General features: G+C 44.4%; 1 protein-coding gene across 2 annotated transcripts in view; it reads right to left on the bottom strand.

Annotated features, from left to right (window-relative positions):
- LOC123504044 overlaps window positions 1-12,034 on the bottom strand; it is a 54,407-nt gene extending 42,373 nt beyond the window's left edge. Inside the window, exon 1 of one of the 2 annotated variants that reach the window (XM_045254293.1) lies at window positions 11,885-12,034. The gene's annotated coding sequence lies outside the window, so the exon portion shown is untranslated. The remainder of the gene's footprint in view (window positions 1-11,884) is intronic. The other variant, XM_045254294.1, reaches the window with a different exon arrangement.
- Window positions 12,035-20,735: the final 8,701 nt, after the last annotated feature.

Genomic DNA, 20,735 nt, shown 5'->3' with positions numbered 1-20,735 from the left:
TCAATAATAATAATAACAACACGAAATAAAAAACAATAACAACAGTAAAAGTGTATCTTTTAATATATAAGACAATTAGTCATATTCTTATTTGTATATTGCTATTTCCGTATGTAATCCAGTCCCGACCACGCTGTTCCTCATTCGTGACCTAAAACACGCGGCCTCTTAACACAAACACACTGGCTAGACAGCTATCAAATCTTCCTACTAAGCTTGGTTCATCTCCGCCGCGGACGAACACACCACCTCTCCAGTACAACTTTTCTCCCTGGTTCCCTCTCTTGATGCCTAACATGGAATCACTGAAATTTAAATCAGAGTCTCCTTTTCCACTTCCTTGAATACATAAAACCACTAACGACAAGCGTCTGGGTAATGTTACTTTCAGACAAACACTCCACGTTCATAGTCTCCGCCTCATCCATCCTCGATCAGCCTTGACTACCACCTCGACCTCTTTCTCAGTTACCGCAGCCACCGTCTTCGTTGTTCTCTCTCTCTCTCTCTCTCTCTCTCTCTCTCTCTCTCTCTCTCTCTCTCTCTCTCTCTCTCTCTCTCTCTCTCTCTCTCTATCTCTCTATCTATCTATCTCTTTCTGTTTTATGCATGTACGTATGTACTATGTACGTATATACAAGTATGCACTCGTATGTGTATGTATACAGAGAGAGAGAGAGAGAGAGAGAGAGAGAGAGAGAGAGAGAGAGAGAGAGAGAGAGAGAGAGAGAGAGAGAGAGAGAGAGAGAGAGAGAGAGAGAGAGAGAGAGAGAGAGAGAGAGAGAGAGAGAGATGGTGGAAGAGACGGACGGACGGACAGACAAACAGATAGATAGGCAGTGACAGAACATCGGGCATGGGGCGCGGCACCTGAAGGCCAGTGCCAACGAAAGGATGCCAGGAGAGCGCAGCGCGTCGGCAGCGTGCGAATGTTTACACAGCTAGGGATGGGTGGGTGAGTGGGTTGGTGGGGAGGCAGACCTTGTGCCTGTGCCTACGGGAGATACCGACAGCAAGCCTCTTCAAATGAGCAATTGAAGGTTAGTCTGAGATTCGCGGTGCCTGATTTATTTGCTGCGCGTGTGTTGTTTGTGAGGGCGGAGGCCAGTGTGAGGTGACGGCCACTGCGGGGCTCGATTTGCATTATTCACTGCCATGTTACATGTGTAGTTTATCGCTCAACTTCTTCCCCCGAACTCCCTAATGAGGACACAAAACAGGTCTGCAGAAAAGAGGAGCGTGCTCGTGTGCGCGTGCGTAAGTGTGTGTGTGTGTGTGTGTGTGTGTGTGTGTGTGTGTGTGTGTGTGTGTGTGTGTGTGTGTGTGTGTGTGTGTGTGTGTGTGTGTGTGTGTGTGTGTGTGTGTGTGTGTGCGTGTATGGGTGTGTGTGTATACGGCTGTGCGTTTTAGAACACAGCAACACAGACAGACAAGTACAGAAGACAGGTACAGTGGCCAGGCGGAGCAAGGCACATTGGCTGCACCGCACACACTGCACGTGACGCGGTGACTCCCAGCAGGGGGACGCTTTCGTAAGATTCATACAACAAAACTTGAATCTACGCCGCATGACTAGAAACAATAAAATGACATGAACATAAACGTGAACTGGAACACAAGGATGGCGGCAACAAGGAGCAAAGAAACAAAAAGTGTTAATGAGCGGTGCAACCATAAATCTGGCCTGCTCTAGCTCCTGCAGAACTTGAAGAGAAGCAGTAACAACAGCTTAAGTGTCTCGTAGAGTCGCTATAAATTAGCAAAAACAAGACAAGGAACAAGGCAAGGGCAGAGTCACCCCATGCCTGTGCGGTGCCTGAGGATGAGACACAACCTCACTGGCAAATTGAAACTGATGAACGAGCTTTCTTAAGATACCCAAACCTAGCGTTAACTGGACCACGAGAAAGAGGATGGAGCGACACCCGCGTAGAGAAGGAATCTCGTAACTGTTAGAGGAGAGGTGGGACAGGATAGATTATATACGGTGGCAGTGAATACCTAAGATAGCTCACGGTGTTGTCTACTTAGACCAAGAATTATGTCAAATACGTCAAGACCAGGATGCCGCCGGCTTGGGAGGAGGGATAGCAAGCGTCGTTGGACGGAATAAATCATCTTAATAGAAGAGTAGTTGCGAAAATAGCCCGTGGCTGGCGAGGGAACATGACACTCAAACACCACTTACATGCAGGTCCGTCCGGGAGTCGCAGCAGATTTTTCGGACACTCCCTCAAAGCAAATAAGAAAGAGAAAGTTTTTAACCTTTATATTTGACCAACACTGATTCCCAAGACAAGCATAAAACTGGACCTACTTCCCATAGTAATAATAATTGTATTGCTTAAAAGCACGTATCTTTTACATCCAAAGAGGCACTTTCCGCCAGCCACAGTTTTCATACTCATAAAGGGAGACAGGTTGTCGCTTCTGTGACCCTTCAGACTAAACACGAACCTGAAGCAACACGTGAAATTTTGAGCGAACACCATGCCGTCACGTGAACAACACTGCACAAATACTCCTACAACGATAAGTAATCACAGTCAAATTTGAAAAAAAAAAAAATACTAAATATTATCTATTTTAAAGTTTCATACATATGAATGTTGCTTCATCACAAAAACCTTGGCCTCTGTGTTACTTTTCCCTGGGCGGGACGGGGCGGAGCGGGACAGGGAGCCTGACGGGACACCAGCAGAAGGTTTAACTATTTCTCGCCTCGCCTCTCAGAACAGTTGCACATGCACGCACGCGACAGAACTCAAACTGACACACACACACACACACACACACACACACACACACACACACACACACACACACACACACACACACACACACACACACACACACACACACACACACACACACACACACACACACACACACACACTTCACTATTTAATGCTCATACAGAGGAATATAAATGAATTATATATATATATATATATATATATATATATATATATATATATATATATATATATATAGTGGAGGGAGGCTAGCGTGGGCAGGAGTCAGGAGGCAGCAGCGCTGTGGATAATTGGGGTGATGTAATAGCGGCGGCGCGTCGTGATGTTTCTGTTGTGTGTACAAAGGCTGGCAGATATCATTATCATGTGAAGTGAGTCATTATTCCCTCATTTACGAAACTGACTTTTGTTTTGCTTTTACTTTATTCGGCAGTCTTAGCAGTACACTAAATTACCAATGTGGCGATAGCACTGACGAAATAAACTCTCTCTCTCTCTCTCTCTCTCTCTCTCTCTCTCTCTCTCTCTCTCTCTCTCTCAGTTGGCGTGGGTCAAAGTCCGCAACTATTGGTGTGGCGAGGGCGTGTTTATTTGGTCTGCGGTGGGAACAATGGAGGGTTTACCTGGCGGCCAAAAGAGCTCAGGAATGAAAAGTATGAAACCCTTCAGAAGGAGTGGTTGCGCTTGCCACCCTCGCCCTCCCAAGCACCGGCCACGCCCACCCCGGGGAGGCTGAGTACTGCACTGATAAGAAGGAGGAGAGATATGCAGATGAGGAAGGCAAGGGATAGAAGAGGTAAACATCCATGGCAATCAACGACTGAAGTGGCTTTTGAAAATAAATATTGTAAATGGAATGTTTCTTCATGGATTAGACACACACACACTAAAGGAGAAATATAAATGTGTATGTGTGTGTGTGTGTGCGCGCGCCCCCGTATGTATGTGTGTGTGTGTGTGTGTGTGTATTTGTCTTTTATAATCTTAATGCATATTTTAACTTGATATATAATTCCTTCTCCCCTCTGACCCGCCAGCTAGTGTTGCCAGACCGGAGCATCAGTGGCAGGTTTTGTGTCATGGCGACCCAACCCACTTCATTCTGGGAACTAATTAACTGTTTTAAGGTACAGTGACTCCTCTCCTAAGTATATATTCCGCAAAGATCAAAACTGTGCAGAGAACTGATAAGAAAGAAGAGAAAGGTTTGCTAGTCACAGTAATTACCCTCAGTGACCTTGCTGTGTCAAATTAATCATGCAACGTCTGTGGAAATTAACCCATTGATAATTAGTCAAATATCTCCTCCTCTAATTTCCCTTCAACATTTAACTGCATTCCTTCTTCATCACTATCTTTATATTACGTCTCTTCGTCTCATTTTCCCTCACTTTCTAATGTTCCTTTTGACTTCACGGTCGATTTATAACAAGAAACTCTATTGTTGTCTCGTTGTTCAATGTTACGTCATGTGTTGCCTTTCTCTGCCCTTCCCCTGGCCCGCCCTCATGCTTGTCTTACACCACATTTATTATCTCTCGCTGTCCAGTTCAGTTCACATTGGGCGGGGTGACCGACACTTGGGTTCGTGGCATGCCAATCCCACGCCACCCTGACAGATCGCTCTTGCCTCGCCTCGTCCCTTTCTCTCCTCCCTGATAAAGCATGGAGTCGCAGGGCAGAGAAGGAGTTCATCTTGATCCTTGAGTCCTGTATGTACAAGCTATCAGATGGCTTGATGACGCACAGCCATCACTCCCCAATATGTAAACAAACAATAAATAGTCTATATACTGAAGCGGCTTCCCTGTCTCTCTGTACAAATAACTATCACCCGACACTATTACTTGTGTTATAATGAAGGAGGAAAATTGACTTACCACTTATCATTAGTCACGAGTAACTTCCATAACACCAAGAACAATAACAATAATAAGGACAAGAAAACAACTATACTACTACCACGAGGAAGAGGAGGAGTAGGAGGAGGAGGAGGAGGAAAACATCATAAGATACCAAGTGATACATTTGAAAGACGATGATGGATGAGCAGTGGTGGGTGAAGGCAGTAGGCGTCACTTTCCTCTCTAATTCTAATGGCACGTGTGTGTTCCTTGTGGTTTCGTACCACAACTAACCCTCGTTGAAGCTTCGGAACATCTCTTAGACTACCAAGTCTACCAGTTTAAGGCTTTTTACAATATTCCTCACCCTAATTTTGCTGTCAGTCTTGCAAACGTCGCTGTAATAAATCCTTCACGACTTTTCTTTCTAAATATCTAGATAATAAACTGAATGCCGAGAGATGACGTGTGATAAAGAGTGTGCAGTATCAGTCTCAAATAAGTTCAGTTTACATTGATGCCAAGTAACGATATCATAAACTCTAATGAATTCTGTGTGTATAAATCAAAAAAACAAAATTGTGGACTAACAAATTGGTGTATATTAAGACCAAAAAGAACTAGGAATGTAACGCAGAGGGAGTTGCCATCTTCTTATTATATGCATTAAACATTAGGTACAATATGAAATCGCCAACTTAACCTCTTCAGTACTGGGACGCATCTCTACCTTGAGTTTTGGGTATGATTGGACGATTTTATTTACATTAGGAAGGGTCTATGGAGATCAGAAGTTTAATGGTTAGAGTTTTCAGTATTCTAATACCCACATACATTTTTGAAGCTGTTTAAAATCACCAAGTATTAATCAGAAGGAATATGAAAAACACGTTATGGTATTGAAGGGGTTAAGTGACAGTACCAACTTATCGTTATTGAGAGCCAAGTTATCACACGTCTTCAAATGCAAAGGTTTCCAGATTACTGAGAAGACATCAATTAAACGTCCGGTGCTGAAGAGACTGGCTTCGTTTTGACATGAGGAACGGTACGAAGGACACTAAGCGGTGGCAGAGCGTGCTTTGAAGAGAGAATGAGCGCCATATTCAGAAACGTTTCCCTTTCTCACCGCGACCACTTTCAATGACCATAGAGACGATTAGGCGAGTTCTAAAGAGTATTTTTCCTGTTGATACTGCAGAAAACTTGTTAACTTGTCACTAGATTTACAGAGACATCCTTAAAATCCCGTGTTTCTTCAACCAGAACCCTTTGAAAATAGTGAAGGTGCAGCGCGGAAGTGTTTCAGAATATGGGCCTATCCGTACTCTAAAACATTTTGCGCCGCACCTCTACTGTTTCAAAAGTCTGTATAGTTTAAGTTAACCGGGTTTTAAGGGTGTTTTTACGGTTTTAATGACAAATTAACAACATTTCTACAGTATTAACAAAAGAAACTGTCTTGAGAACCAGGCAAATCATCTCTGTGGTCTCTTAAAATAGTTGTGGTGAGGGAGCAAAGTGTTTCTAAATAAGGGCTAATTTGTGTGTATATATATCTATGTGGGTGTTGTATGTACATACATAAGCAGGGTTAACGGGGAGAGTCATGTACTGTGGAATATGGGAAATGAATAGTCAATGCTACAAAGGGTAGTGACTTTACCCAGCTTAAAATTTCCTTCAATTAAACACGGACCGTATAAAAAGCCCTTCTTAATGTCACCTCAAGACACAAATTTCCCTTTCAATCAAACACGAACCGTATAAAACAACTCCTTCTTACTGTCAGCCCACGAGGTACAAGGGGAGTACGCACGTAAACCTATACACGACTGAATATTCTTTTCTGGAAGGGATGCCTGTGTATGGAGCGTGGCCATGGGAAGGGTAATAGCACGCCCCGGTGTCTGCCTCCCAGTATGGTGATAACAAATGTGTGGATTACGTTGAGGAAGGTTCCCCAGGGGTGCCACATACAAGAGATTAATTCCCCCGTGTGTGGCTATAAAAGTTTGTGGATCTTCATTAGAGCAAACACTGACACGTCAACATGCAGAGAACTGGCAACTAAGTGGGCCTTTTTTTTTTTTTGTTGTCCTTGGCCAGCTTTCCCCTCTTACATAAAAGAATACCATTACAATAAACAGCTGAGGTATTATATTAACGATACTGCATAATATCCTTGATGAAAACACGATATTTAGCAGAAGAGATAGTACGCCAGTGCAATAAGACAAAACAATAGACTCTGATTTCTTGGTTCATCTTATACAACGCTTCGAATTTAAGCGTCATAGTAAGAAACACTCCCCTTTCTCATGACGAGCATCTTTACGGGCCACAGAGAAATCAGTCGAGTTCTAAAGGTAATTTGTCCTGTTGGTAATGCAGAAGCCTTCTTAATATGGCACTATAGAATTACAGAAACACACTTAACCCCTTTACTACCATGACGTGCTTCCATATTGATTGTGCTTACTATTTGGTGATTCTATACAGCATCAGAAACTCATATGTGGGATTTAGATAGTGGAAACTGTGGTCATTAATCTTCTCACCTTCATAGACCCTTCCTTATGCCAATAAAATGGTCTATTAGTACACAAATCTCAAGATAAAAATGTGTCCCAGTATTAAAAGGGTTAAAAGTCCGTGTAACTTCAACTAGAACCCTTAGAAAATAGTGAAGGCGGAGCGCGAAAGTGTTTGAGAATATAGACCTAAGCCAGGCGCAAAATGTGCTAGAATTATCATCATATCAATCTTACTTTGGGGGAATTTCACACACAAGAAGTCTTAGTCTGGCAATGTCTTTAACAAGGGGAGGAGACAGACAAGCCGTGCGATGCGTATCCCACATGTAGCCTTACTTACTAAACCGCTGCAAAAAGGTATCGGTGTGTGTTTATTCTCCAAGGAAGTGGCAGTTAGCAAGTCGAGAGTCTTTTACTTCGCTTTTACCACCAAGACGAGAAGGTTAGTGTTAAGACATACACGTACCAATAACAACCTTACATCAGAGTCAAGCGCAAAAGGGTTTTCCTCTAACGCAAACCATAATTCACACTCTTCGCTTGCGTGATATATTTAGGAAGCTACAATCATAAACTGACCAATTTTCACTGTTTACTATGTCCTCTACAAACAGAAAGACGGCTTTTAAACCCGTATCAGTTCAGTTTATATGACCTGTAAACAACGTAAGTGAACTAAAGGAGGAGGAGGAGGAGGAGGAGGAGGAGGAGGAGGAGGAGGAGGAGGAGGAGGAGGAGGAGGAGGAGAGAGAGAGAGAGAGAGAGAGAGAGAGAGAGAGAGAGAGAGAGAGAGAGAGAGAGAGAGAGAGAAAGACAGAGAGAGAGAGACTAGGGGAAAGGCCATCGTACAAACAAACACAGAAAAAAAGGAAAAAAAAAAAAAGACAGAAAAACGGAGAGTTGCAAACAGACAAACACACTGGCACACTGAAACAAACAGGTCCACAAACACAAACAGACAGACAGAAAACAGACAGACACACACACACACGCACGCACGCACACACACACACACACACACACACACACACAGACACACACACACACACACACACAGACACAGACAGGGAAGTAAACTCAGGCAGTAGGAGTATTTAGGTTTAAAGCACATTTTTTTTCCCTTCCTTCAAATGCTGGACCATGTAACTTAAACGAAACTGTGTAAACAAGACACCACTACCAACCACACCACCACAGCCACGACCACCACCACCACAACCACCACCAGTACCACCACCACCTTCACCTAGCGCACATACAAAATTTGCTGCCATTTTTTCATAGTTTTCCAAATATACCGCTGCAAACGGGGCCAAGAACACTAACTTCACCTTACATTACTTCTACTACTACTACTACTACTACTACTACTACTACTACTACTGCTACTGCTACTCCTCACACTACACCGTCTTTGTTATTTTAGAATCTGTTATTGCGAACCTTACTACCACTGTTGTTTTCACTCGTACATTAATAACAATAACCGTGCCACTTAACTAGCAAAACAATACAACAACCACCACCACCACTACCAACACCAACAACAACAACAGGAGCAAGTAATCATTGTCGCTTAGTCGTTGTGTTCGTTTTCTTCATCAGGCGTCACCAGACACTCGTGGAGGGGTGACATTCCCTTCTCGCTCAGGCAGGAAGGAAGAGGAAGGAAGGAAGGACAAGCAGGAGGGGGAGAGAGACGGGAGGGAGGTGTGGGTGTTCGACTTATTGACCTACATGTGAGATAGGCAGGCGGGCCTTCTGAGACATCCTGTTCGTACTTACTCCCTCTCTCTCTCTCTCTCTCTCTCTCTCTCTCTCTCTCTCTCTCTCTCTCTCGTAGTGGTGTACCCGTCCTTGTGTTGTCCCTTGCCACATGGTTGTTTTCATCCGGTGGTCTGGATCTCGGCAGTTTTGATCCGTGAGTTGTTGTTTTGGTGTGTTTTGTGTCACGCCCCAGCTGTGATAACTGTCAGCCAGTCTCTGAACCATGACGCTTCCGCGGCAATAAGAGGGAGGGAAGGAAGGTCGCAGGGAAGGAGTGGGTGACATGCAGAGCGTGACGTAGTGGAGCTGGCGGGAAAACATGTGGTGGGGGATGGCAATGGGATGTATTCATGGTACATATACATACTAAATTATTTGTATTTCCTCATCAGCCTTCCACTAAAAACATCTACGCTGACGCAGACACTTTGTGCTGGTTTAAAATTAACGATGTAATATTTCGCAGCGTGAGGTTTTCTTTAGTAGCTACACATTTTCTTAAACCACCGACACAGATACTCGTACCTACATAAACCCACGATCTCCTCGACCTGAAGGAAACTCTTTGTTGCTGATCTTAATCAAAGGAGTCACCGCTCTTGCAGGAAGAACCGCTGCACACACACACACACACACACACACACACACACACACACACACACACACACACACACACACACACACACACACACACACACATGGAGAAGACCAGCCACACGAACCTCAATGTCCTCACTGGATGATTTTCAAGTCTAATCACACACTGCTGACGAAATCAAGCAAGGTTACAGAGGAAATGGTTGTGGAAGTTTTTTCTCTGAGGCGTCCGTGGAATTACATCAAGAGCCTGTTTCACTAACAAAGAAAATCCATGATAAAACACGAACCAATAACTCGTATGTGAGATGGAACAAAATATGTGTGGCCAACTAAATGCATAAGATCGTTTAATGAAAATATGACATCTACTTTCCTTCTTTTTTTTTATATTATTCTATTTTTTTAAGAAGGGCGGCTTGGCTGGCTCCATCAAAATCATTCATTTCGTCGCCTCTTACAAAACAACTTCTAAGATGGGATTACACTTTCAAGATAGCTCGCCAAAACTGAATTAAGCAAGCCGAAAGTGGTCTGATCAAGCAGCTGTAAAGAAGTGAGGTGACGTTTTTACTCCAGTAAGAAAACTATTATTAAGAGAGCACAGCATTCTCCCCCACCATCCTTGATGCCTCGGTGCACTGTTTTGGAAACTTCCACATTTTTGTTACGTCGAGCTATAATTTCACTCTTACACCATCTTAGAGAGAGAGAGAGAGAGAGAGAGAGAGAGAGAGAGAGAGAGAGAGAGAGAGAGTTTGTGTGTGTGTATGTTTGTGTGCACGTGCTAGTGAGAGATGAGTGTCCGAATGGAGAGAATGGTCCCTGACTAAGAGGGCTAGGAAGGGCAGGGCAGGGACTGTGTTGGGAGGAGGTACTTGGGGCCTGACCTGGTTATGCCTTATTAAAAACTACTCCACATGACTTGTTTCGAGCACAATGAGGACGGACGCTCGGCACGGGCTCGGGGCTGCCTTGGCCCCATCTTCGAGGGACACAGGGCGGGATTCTAAGAGTAACATGTACGGTACACAGCACTGACCAAAATCATACTGAAAGTCTCTTGCTCACCAGTCGACAGGTGGCTGCAAGTCCTGACACCTGGGCATGTCACTACCTCGGGCAACTGGTGAAGTGGTATGTAGGTACTGCCGCCTTGTGTTGCCCTGACGTGTGTCACTCTCGCGGCCAACATGTCTTTCTAAATCTGCCGTGTGGCAAAGCTGCACCATGTCATTCCATGACACCCTTTTCTTCATATATATATATATATATATATATATATATATATATATATATATATATATATATATATATATATATATATATATATATATATATATATATATATATATATATATATATATATATATATATATATATATATATATATATATATATATATATATATATATATATATATATATATATATATATATATATATATATATATATATATATATATATATATATATATATATATATATACGAGCAAGTTTCTATTTACGTGTTTTTTGAAGTTGAACACATTGAGTATTATTATTATGGGCGGTGTGTGGTGACAACAAATACTGCAGCCATGCACTCTCATTAAGCATGGCAATAGTAAGCACAAAAACCACACACACACACACACACACACACACACACATACACACGAGTGACACGCATTGGTAATAATTAATCAGAAAAACGATGCAAAGGCTTATCATTTCCTGTCACTAGAGTAAGGAACAGGATGCACGAATACAAGCCAGTACAGCTTCCTTGTATGGAATGGTGTATTCTACAGACGCTCAAAGGAACACAACGTTCGTGTTATTGGCAATGACTCTGTACTGACTTTGTGTAAGAAGCGAGCACCAGCAGCACAGAGAGCAATACTGGCCACCATCTCTTCTCACAAGTCCTGACTCGTTATCTCGATCAGCTCCCCACAACACTCCACGTGAGGCGCCTCGTGCACCATGGTCACTGCACACTGCACGCCACGCCTCTTTTGAACTTAGCACACTACAAATCTTATACATTACCAGGGAAAATGTTCACACACTTTCATAAATAAAGATTCACCTTCTTATAAGATGCGTGCGAGGTGTTGTGGGATTTTTTACAATAAGTTTTAAAGTGAGGCTTACATCGTGAGATATGCATCGAATTATATACTTTCGGGTGTTTTACAAAGAACTGTAAAGAATTCTTTTGGTGTGGTTATTTTCTGAGAGTGGAATGTTGAATATTACGTGATTGACAGGACTCTCCGGCGTCGTGGTGGTGGTGGTGTAAGTAACACAGGTAAGGAGTGGTATGACATCTCACTGGTGTGCCTAGTCTACCCTCAACACTACCGCATGCATCGCCTGCACCGCTACTACCTACTCACCAGCCCAGCGTCGTGCGCCTCGCCTGTCGTGATGGACTTCACCTCCTGCAGAGACACTCGCCCGAAGTCACTAACTCCTTGCCACGTTTTAAACTTGGCGGTTCCAGGGAGACTACCCAGAGTTTGGCTGCTCATAGCCTCATGTAGTGTTCCGCGTGCCCCCGTGCGGGCACGCTTCTCTAAAGGCAAGGCTCTTTCCCATAATGTATCGTTGCTCAACGACGCTGCTCTAGCTGTGTTGCTTTGAGGCATCAGACAAAGATGTATAACGAACCTGCCACAGGGAGGACAGGTGGAACTGATCAAGTTTTTTGTGTAAATTTAGAAAATAATAGGACATAATTACTATACTTGTGCCGAAATATAAACACTCTCACATCTCAAGGCAATACTCTTTCTCATCGCTCAGACTGCCAACACCATCGCTGCCGTTTCAGAATGCATCATGCGCAAGATCCGCCACGGGAGAAAAAGTTTTGCTTGTTTTGTCAGATATAAAGATCTGTGCAAGGCGAGTAATTCTGTTTCCGCGATTAAATGAATGAAAAAAAGAAAAAGATCCTCGTCACATCACTTTGATTGTGGGATGAGGAAACGTACAACATGCAAATGATTCATTACAAGCTAGGAGAATCAGTGTTCACCAATGTTATACCTCCCACATTACAATGACTTTATATAGGAAATAGCGCTGCATTCTTCACGTCTTGTGTGGTCGTATCTTTATAGTGAAAAATATAAATAAATGAATAAGCTGGGTGGCAGCATGTGGTTGGTCTGTTAATTACTTACCATGTAACTACTACGCCCTTGATTCATTCATTCCCGCCCAGTGAGTATCTTTTCCTCTTCCGAGCATCGTCTTCCCGCTCGCGTGAGGGGCGGCTGGTGGGGAGCTCCTCTGGGCGGCGGGGTACAGCTGGCAGGCCTCAGGGACCCGTTATCTAGAGCTTCACTCATCCCATTCAGAGAGGACCAGTTACTGCTTGACGGGGTTTCAGGTCCATTTCTTAGTGAACGCAGATGTCTGGTGACCCGCTGCTCACCTTTGGAGTGGCACCAACAAAAAGTGCAGCGACGAACTAACAGAGCTATCTTCCGCCTCGCTCAGTGTTTGAAATTGTTGCAAAACGTCATAGATTAGGAGGGTGAGGCGATCACTTGACGATCCTCTCATTGCTTATTGCATTACTCTACGGGAGAGTGGAAGGTGTCCTCGTCCCTGGCACTCGCTTTTCCTTGCCTAATGCGATGACCTTTGTGCCCGCGCCCGTCCCCTTCCCTGTGCTTAGGCCCCGCCCCACCTGCCCCTCCCACTCCCTTCTCTGCCAACCGACGTACCGAAGTGGATCCTTCACTTCCTACTACCCCTGCTCGGCCCCTCCGCCACTGTGAGGACGCCCCTTCACTTGCGGCTGAGGTGCATGTTTCAGAGCTTCGCTTTCATTCCTGCTAAAACCATCATTGGAATACTGTTTGGAACATTAACTTCCTGTACCAAATGAAACAAACATACTGTTGCGCCACACCTACATATGCAACATGAAGAAACACAAGGAACACTCGATAACACTGGACGCACCAAGCAGGCTGCCATGTCGGAGGTGATGCTGTCCCTTTCACGGAAATACGACCAGCGGAGGCTCATGTGGATTCCCGAACACAGCTGCCCACCACCACCTTACCCAACCAGGGACCTGCATTCATACACCACCGCCTTGTCACTACACCTGTCCTGCTGCCCTGCTGCCCTGCTACCCTGTCACGCATTCTGATCTATTATAACAAACAGTATTTATTACAACTATAACAATAACAACCGCCCATCTTTCACCCCCTACCACCGGCCCGCCACCCACAACATTCACCACAACCATCCCCACTGCCACAACCATGACCTCCACCACCACCAACTTAAGATCCTTTTCGGTATCTCCTCCACACCCAAGAGGAAGAGGCTGATGGCGTGAAGGTTCACCCCTCCCAACCCCGCCCCGTCCCTCTGCCCCTCCGCCACCCACGAGCCGGAACACCCTCCTCCTCCTCCTCCTCCTCCTCCTTGCCAGCATCCACAAGTACCTCCCTTACCAGCTCAGGCTTTAATGGAGGAAGAGGAGGCCACGGCACTCTCTCCTCCAAGAACTATTGGTAATGAGAAAAGATAAATGAAAATAAAGAACATCGTAAAATTTCCCTCTGACGACATGTAACTGTGACGAATCCCTGCAATTTTAAGTATTCGTGATATGGAAGCTGATGATTATCGTTGTTTATTCCCATGTGTGTGTGTGTGTGTGTGTGTGTGTGTGTGTGTGTGAGCAATTATACGTTACATACCTCACGAATACAGCGGAAAAGTATGCACAGTGATTATTTAAAGAGCCACGCTGCTATCTGAGGCATCTCCGTGAAGCATTGCAATTAATGTTACGCAGAAAGCAGTGGTGCGCACAGATCTTTCTCTTTGAGCCGCCATGTAATGTGTATAATCTTGAGGAAATGAGGGAGCGTCGCGATAGGAAAATTAATTAGCAAAGTGTGGCCTCTCTCTCTCTCTCTCTCTCTCTCTCTCTCTCTCTCTCTCTCTCTCTCTCTCTCTCTCTCTCTCTCTCTCGTTTTTTCCTTCCAAGGATTTCTGCTCTAGAGCAATTTTACCATCACACTGACCACCACCACCACCACCACCACTCTTCCTACTACCATCACCAACACCACCACAAGTTTAAACATTAGTGTATGATAACGCAACCACCACCACCACCACCATCACCACCGCACAAATGTCCATGGGTGTGGTGTGGTGTGTTGACGTGCCTAGTTTCCGGGGTTTCTTGGTATTCATCACTTGAGGGATAAACCAGTAAGTAGGAAAATGTCTTCACGTCTGTCTGTTTTTTTTTTTTTCTAGAGAGTTACAGGATGAATAAGGAAAATGTGCAGTAGGAAAGAGAATGACTTCATATAATAATCAACGTCATGGGAAGATCAAGAGACAGTTGTTCTATTTCGCTGTATCAAAGGCGGACAATTCACATTAACCTTTTCAGTAATGGGACGCATTTTCACCATGAGTTTGGGTATGATTAGACCATTTTATTTACATTAAGAAGGGTCTATGGAGGTCAGAAGTTTAATGGCCAGAGTCTTCGCTATTCTAATCACACATAAGTTTCTGAAGCTGTGTAAAATCACCAAATAGTAACCAGAATGAATATGGCAAGGCGTCCTGGTACTGAAGAGATTAACAGAATACAGCTATAACATGTGTGATGTTTGAATTGAACGATTTACTAAGAGAATTTCCAGTGAACTCTGATTCTTTTGTATTTTTATTCGTTACGTTCCCTTTGGTTTTCGTAATAACTGTAACATTTCCTTTATTACATACAACGGCTATACACTATACTCTCCTCTTTGACTTATGTATTTCAAGCTCTCTTCGTCGTTTAGTGGGTATATTGTAAGTTCTATATAACATTACCCCTTAATTTCCTATAAACTCGATTCAAACAGCACCACTGTCAACAAGAACGCGCACACAACTTCACAACTTCCACTTTCCCTTTTATTACGAAGTTTGCACAATTTATTTTCATTAGGCATGTTTGTTTTCTTATGGGGAGGGGAAGGTGAATGAAAGGTGACCGCTCCACTCATTGCCGTGGGAACAGAGCGGCTGATCAAGCACACACACACACACACACACACACACACACACACACACACACACACACACACACACACACTCATTATTATTATTTATTACTATTACTATTATTACTATCTCCACTATCACCATTTTTACTGCAATTATTCGTCCCTGAGGCTTGAAGATTCACACTTTTCCGTATCTCTTTGTGTGGCAAGCGGCGAACACACTACAGCTGACAATGACAAGGGCGTGGGCTTGCGAACCATTATCACGGTAACCTTATATCTTCACTAAACAATTAAAACAACCACATGGAGATTATTTTTTCTTCTTATACGCGTTCTTATTTTCATTGTGCAATTTCTTTTAATTTATTTTATACTTTGCGTTTGTTTAAAAGGAAAATTTCATAAAGTATACAAAAATTATCATTATTATTATTATTATTATTTACCATTACCATCATCATCATCATCATCACTAAATTTCCTTAACCCCTTCAGTACCATGACGCGTTTCCATCTTCATTCTGCTCAAAAACTTATGCGGGGATTAAGATAGTGAAGACTTTGGCCATTAATCTTCTGACCTCCATAGACACTTCTTAATGCAAATAAAATCGTCTAATCATACCTAAAACTCAAGGTGAGAAATGCGTCCCAATAATGAAGGGGCTAACAAGTCGTGGTGGCGGTGGTGATGATGATGCTGGTGATCGAGTGTAGCAGGTAATGGTGACAGGTGATGGTGCTAATGATGAACGGTTAATGGGATTATCACTGGTGGTGGTGATGGTGATGGATGGGGACGGGATAATCACTAGCAATGGGGAGTGATGGGCAGAGATGGGCGGTGATAAGTGATGGAGAAAGCGAGAGAGAGAGAGAGAGAGAGAGAGAGAGAGAGAGAGAGAGAGAGAGAGAGAGAGAGAGAGAGAGAGAGAGAGAGAGAGAGAGAGAGAGAGAGAGAGAGAGAGAGAGAGGAGAGAGGGAGGAGAGGGAGGAGAGAGAGAGAGAGAGAGAGAGAGAGAGAGAGAGAGAGAGAGAGAGAGAGAGAGAGAGAGAGAGAGAGAGAGAGAGAGAGAGAGAGAGAGAGAGAGAGAGAGAGAGAGAGAGAGAGAGAGAGAGAGAGAGAGGAGAGAGAGGAGAGGGAGGAGAGGAGGAGAGAGAGAGAGAGAGAGAGAGAGAGAGAGAGAGAGAGAGAGAGAGAGAGAGAGAGAGAGAGAGAGAGAGAGAGAGAGAGAGAGAGAGAGAGAGAGAGAGAGAGAGAGAGAGAGAGAGAGAGAGAGAGAGAGAGAGAGAGAGAGAGAGAGAGAGAGAGAGAGGGAGAGAGAGAGAGAGGAGAGAGAGAGAGAGAGAGAGAGAGAGAGAGAGAGAGAGAGAGAGAGAGAGAGAGAGAGAGAGAGAGAGAGAGAGAGAGAGAGAGAGAGAGAGAGAGAGAGAGAGAGAGAGAGAGAGAGAGAGAGAGAGAGAGAGAGAGAGAGAGAGAGAGAGAGAGAGAGAGAGAGAGAGAGAGAGAGAGAGAGAGAGAGAGAGAGAGAGAGAGAGAGAGAGAGAGAGAGAGAGAGAGAGAGAGAGAGAGAGAGAGAGAGAGAGAGAGAGAGAGAGAGAGAGAGAGAGAGAGAGAGAGAGAGAGAGAGAGAGAGAGAGAGAGAGAGAGAGAGAGAGAGAGAGAGAGAGAGAGAGAGAGAGAGAGAGAGAGAGAGAGAGAGAGAGAGAGAGAGAGAGAGAGAGAGAGAGAGAGAGAAGGTGTACAAAGTCTACGGGAATCGCCCACCGTGACTCTGACCTTCGCATTCAGAAACGTCTTCCCCTCTCACTACGACGATTTTCCAAGGCCACAGAGACAACAAGCCTGACTTTTAAGACAGTTTTTACTTTTAATAAACTAGAAATATTACCAATCTGTCACCAGAGCCATAAAACTAATCTTAGAAACACGAGTACCTTCAACTAGAGCAGCGTTTCCCAATCTGAGGTACTAGCACCTCCTCCTCCTCCTCCTCGGTCGTCTGCTGGTCACCCAGCCAGTCTTCTCCATTACGAACCGAGCTCAGAGCTCATAGACCGATCTTCGGGTAGGACTGAGACCACATCACACACAACACACACCGGGAAAGCGATGCCACAATCCCTCGAGTTACATCCCGTACCTATTTACTGATAGGTGAACAGGGCCACACATTAAGAAGCTTGCCCATTTGCCTCGCCGCTTACCGGGACTCGAACCCGGCCTCTTGATTGTGAGTCGAGCGTGCTAACCACTACACTACGCGGTGGGAGGAGGGTGAAATCAATTATAGGGGGTGCTAGGAAGTGATGTACACACTTTATTTTCTTTTATTTTCTTAGACATGACAACAGGGGGTGTTATGGTCGGAAATGGTTTGGAAACGCTGAGCTACAGCCTTTGGAAAGCAGTTATGGTAAAAGAGCAAAAAGGTTTCAGAAAACGGGGTTGACAAGGGGCTTGGAGAGGAAGCCTGATCTAGTCCGGCAGGGGAAGAGAGCACACCTTCAGCCGCACCTTATTAGAGTGTCGGCCTCCACGCTCCACTAATACACAGGACGTCAGGAAACTCTTGATTTATCGCTCCGTACAATTACCATGAAGGCCAAACAAACGATTATCCCCGTGTTTCTTTCACTGCACAACAGCAACAACAACAACCGGGCATATAAAGGCTCAGATTCCCTTTATTAAGTTTGTTTTTAAACTATCTCTGTGAAGACGGATGATTTGAATTGATTACTAAGAGGAGTTTAAAGGAAGGAACTGTGTGTGTGTGTGTGTGTGTGTGTGTGTGTGTGTGTGTGTGTGTGTGTGTGTGTGTGTGTGTGTGTGTGTGTGTGTGTGTGTGTGTGTGTGTGTGTGTGTGTGTGTTTCATGAAGGGCATTGGAGGGGAAGGCTGTGCTAGATTATCCTCGCCCGCCCTGTACTGGTTCTCGCTGTCATCTTGGAAACGTTGCTCACTCTTAGTACAAATTGATGTAATATTTCATCGTTGTTGAAGTAATTTGCATGGGAGCGAAAGCCAAATCTTCCTCATTTAAATCCTTGGAAAACTATACTTATCTGAGTTCAATACAAATGTAGGTGGACCAAGATTCATCTAAGATTCATGTAGAGACACGTCATGTAAAGGTATCGCCCTTATCACACGTACATCCAGCGCAGGAGTTCACAGCATCACCCAGTTCCCAGTGGCCATGCTGGAAATGCTACGTCCCACTCGCCAACCTTATCAGATTTGAGTTTGGTAAAGGAAAAATAGAAAGCAATTGTCCAGAAGGCAACCCACGCAAATATTTCTCCGAAGCTTTTTGAGTTGTGCAAGTCCAACACAACGAGCAGCACTACTGTAGTCGCCTCCTCCTCCCTGCAGCCCAGCAGTGTTCCCGCCGTGACGCATCTCGGGCAGGGTATCACAAAACCAGTGACCCAATCATAACTCCCACTTGATGTGGCGTCATGTAAATAAAGCATAAGATCACGCCGCCTAGTGTTAGGGGTCACAGTCTGTACCCTGATGGTGTGGCGTCCTTGGAGCCCCTCACCATACAGAGATGGCAAGAGTGATACACGTGGAACATCACGCCTTCACATTCGTTTCTTTCCTTTCATCTTTCTCCTTTCTGACATTTTATTGGTGTTCGTACTAGTGTTGGTATTTATATTATGCCTATGTCTGACAACACGTCTTCATGCTTCAGGAGACTGACACTATGCATGACGTTCGCCTCTTCTGCCTGTCACCACTCACACAAGGCTCACCCTGCAGCTTGACTCACGATTCACTCAGCTGAAAAGCCACGGCCTCTGATGTGGCGCGCAGCGTTTTCTCTAGCGAACAACGTGGGAGGCGGGAAAGGTGAGGTTACAAAGAAATGGAAAGGAAAAACAACACTGATGGCGAGAAGGCAAGAGAGACCAGCGAGATGAGAGTGACAGGGGCTTGGCATGGCTTCGGTAATATAGCATCAGGTGTCAGGTATTGAGGCCGTCCTCAGGTTGTGGTCGTTCCGCCTTGTCCCTCAACGCCCCACCTTGCCACAACCACACACAAACCGGTCTGATGAAACCCACAGACAAGAACCTCCCGCTACAAATGCAATCTTTTGGTTATCCAAGTATTGTTTTCACCAGAGAATTGGATGAAATGAGAGAGGTTTTGTTTGGGGCACGTACGTATTCTACTAAACATAAGAATAACTATTCTTTTACACTCCTGTACTGTTTTGCATGAGAAAAAACTAAAATAGAAATAAATACATTTGTTTTGGTTGTGTAAATTCAAAAGCTGTGCGACTGTTGATGGAGGCGAGGCGGGGAGGGGAGGGGCGGGGTAGGGGGAGGAGTGAAAGTAGTCATTCAGTCCGGCGACTGGTCACGGGGAAGTCATATGGGACGCGTGGCAAACGGGTCTCATTATGCCACCAGTAGGAGCGTCTATCACGGGTGTCCCTCGAGCTACGTGTTCTCTTCCGTGTTCTCACATTTCCTCCCTTGTTGCATAGTTTTTTTTCCGCCTCTCTCGCACACTATTATCGGGGTTTGTTGCTGCCTTTTTCCTGGTTGGCGTACCTTTGATTCACCTCTGTTCTTTGTGCTGTCGCCACCAAGGTATGTACAGTGTGTGGCTTGGCCGGTGATAAGCGCTCGCTACACGAACCTCTGTCCATTCAGGCGCGGATGATCTCTGTCTACGAGGCTAAGAAATGTGCGGCAAGGGACGAGTTATTGTGCAAGCTTCTTTTAGTATGAAGTTATGAGCAGTAGACAATATCACTTTATTCTTTCAATTGCAATAGCTAATGCTTTTGATGTCTTTTTGCACTTAACCCTTTCAGTACCATGACGCATTTCCATATTCATTCTGCTGCCTATCTGGTGATTTACTGATTTTTATACAGTTTCAGAAACTCATGTAGGGATTAAAATAGTAAAGACTCAGAACCATTAATCTTTTGTCCTACATAGATCCTTCCTAATGTCAATAAAATGGTCTAATCGTACACAAATCTCCAGGTAAATAATTTGTTTCAGTACTGAAGAATTAATATAACAATTTCTTCTCTCTCTCTCTCTCTCTCTCTCTCTCTCTCTCTCTCTCTCTCTCTCTCTCTCTCTCTCTCTCTCTCTACACACACACACACACACACACACACACACACACACACACACACACACACTTTCAC

This window comes from Portunus trituberculatus, chromosome 15, assembly GCF_017591435.1.
Source record: "Portunus trituberculatus isolate SZX2019 chromosome 15, ASM1759143v1, whole genome shotgun sequence".
Classification (NCBI taxonomy): Eukaryota; Metazoa; Arthropoda; class Malacostraca; order Decapoda; family Portunidae; genus Portunus; species Portunus trituberculatus.
This window is presented reverse-complemented; position numbering and strand designations above follow the sequence as displayed.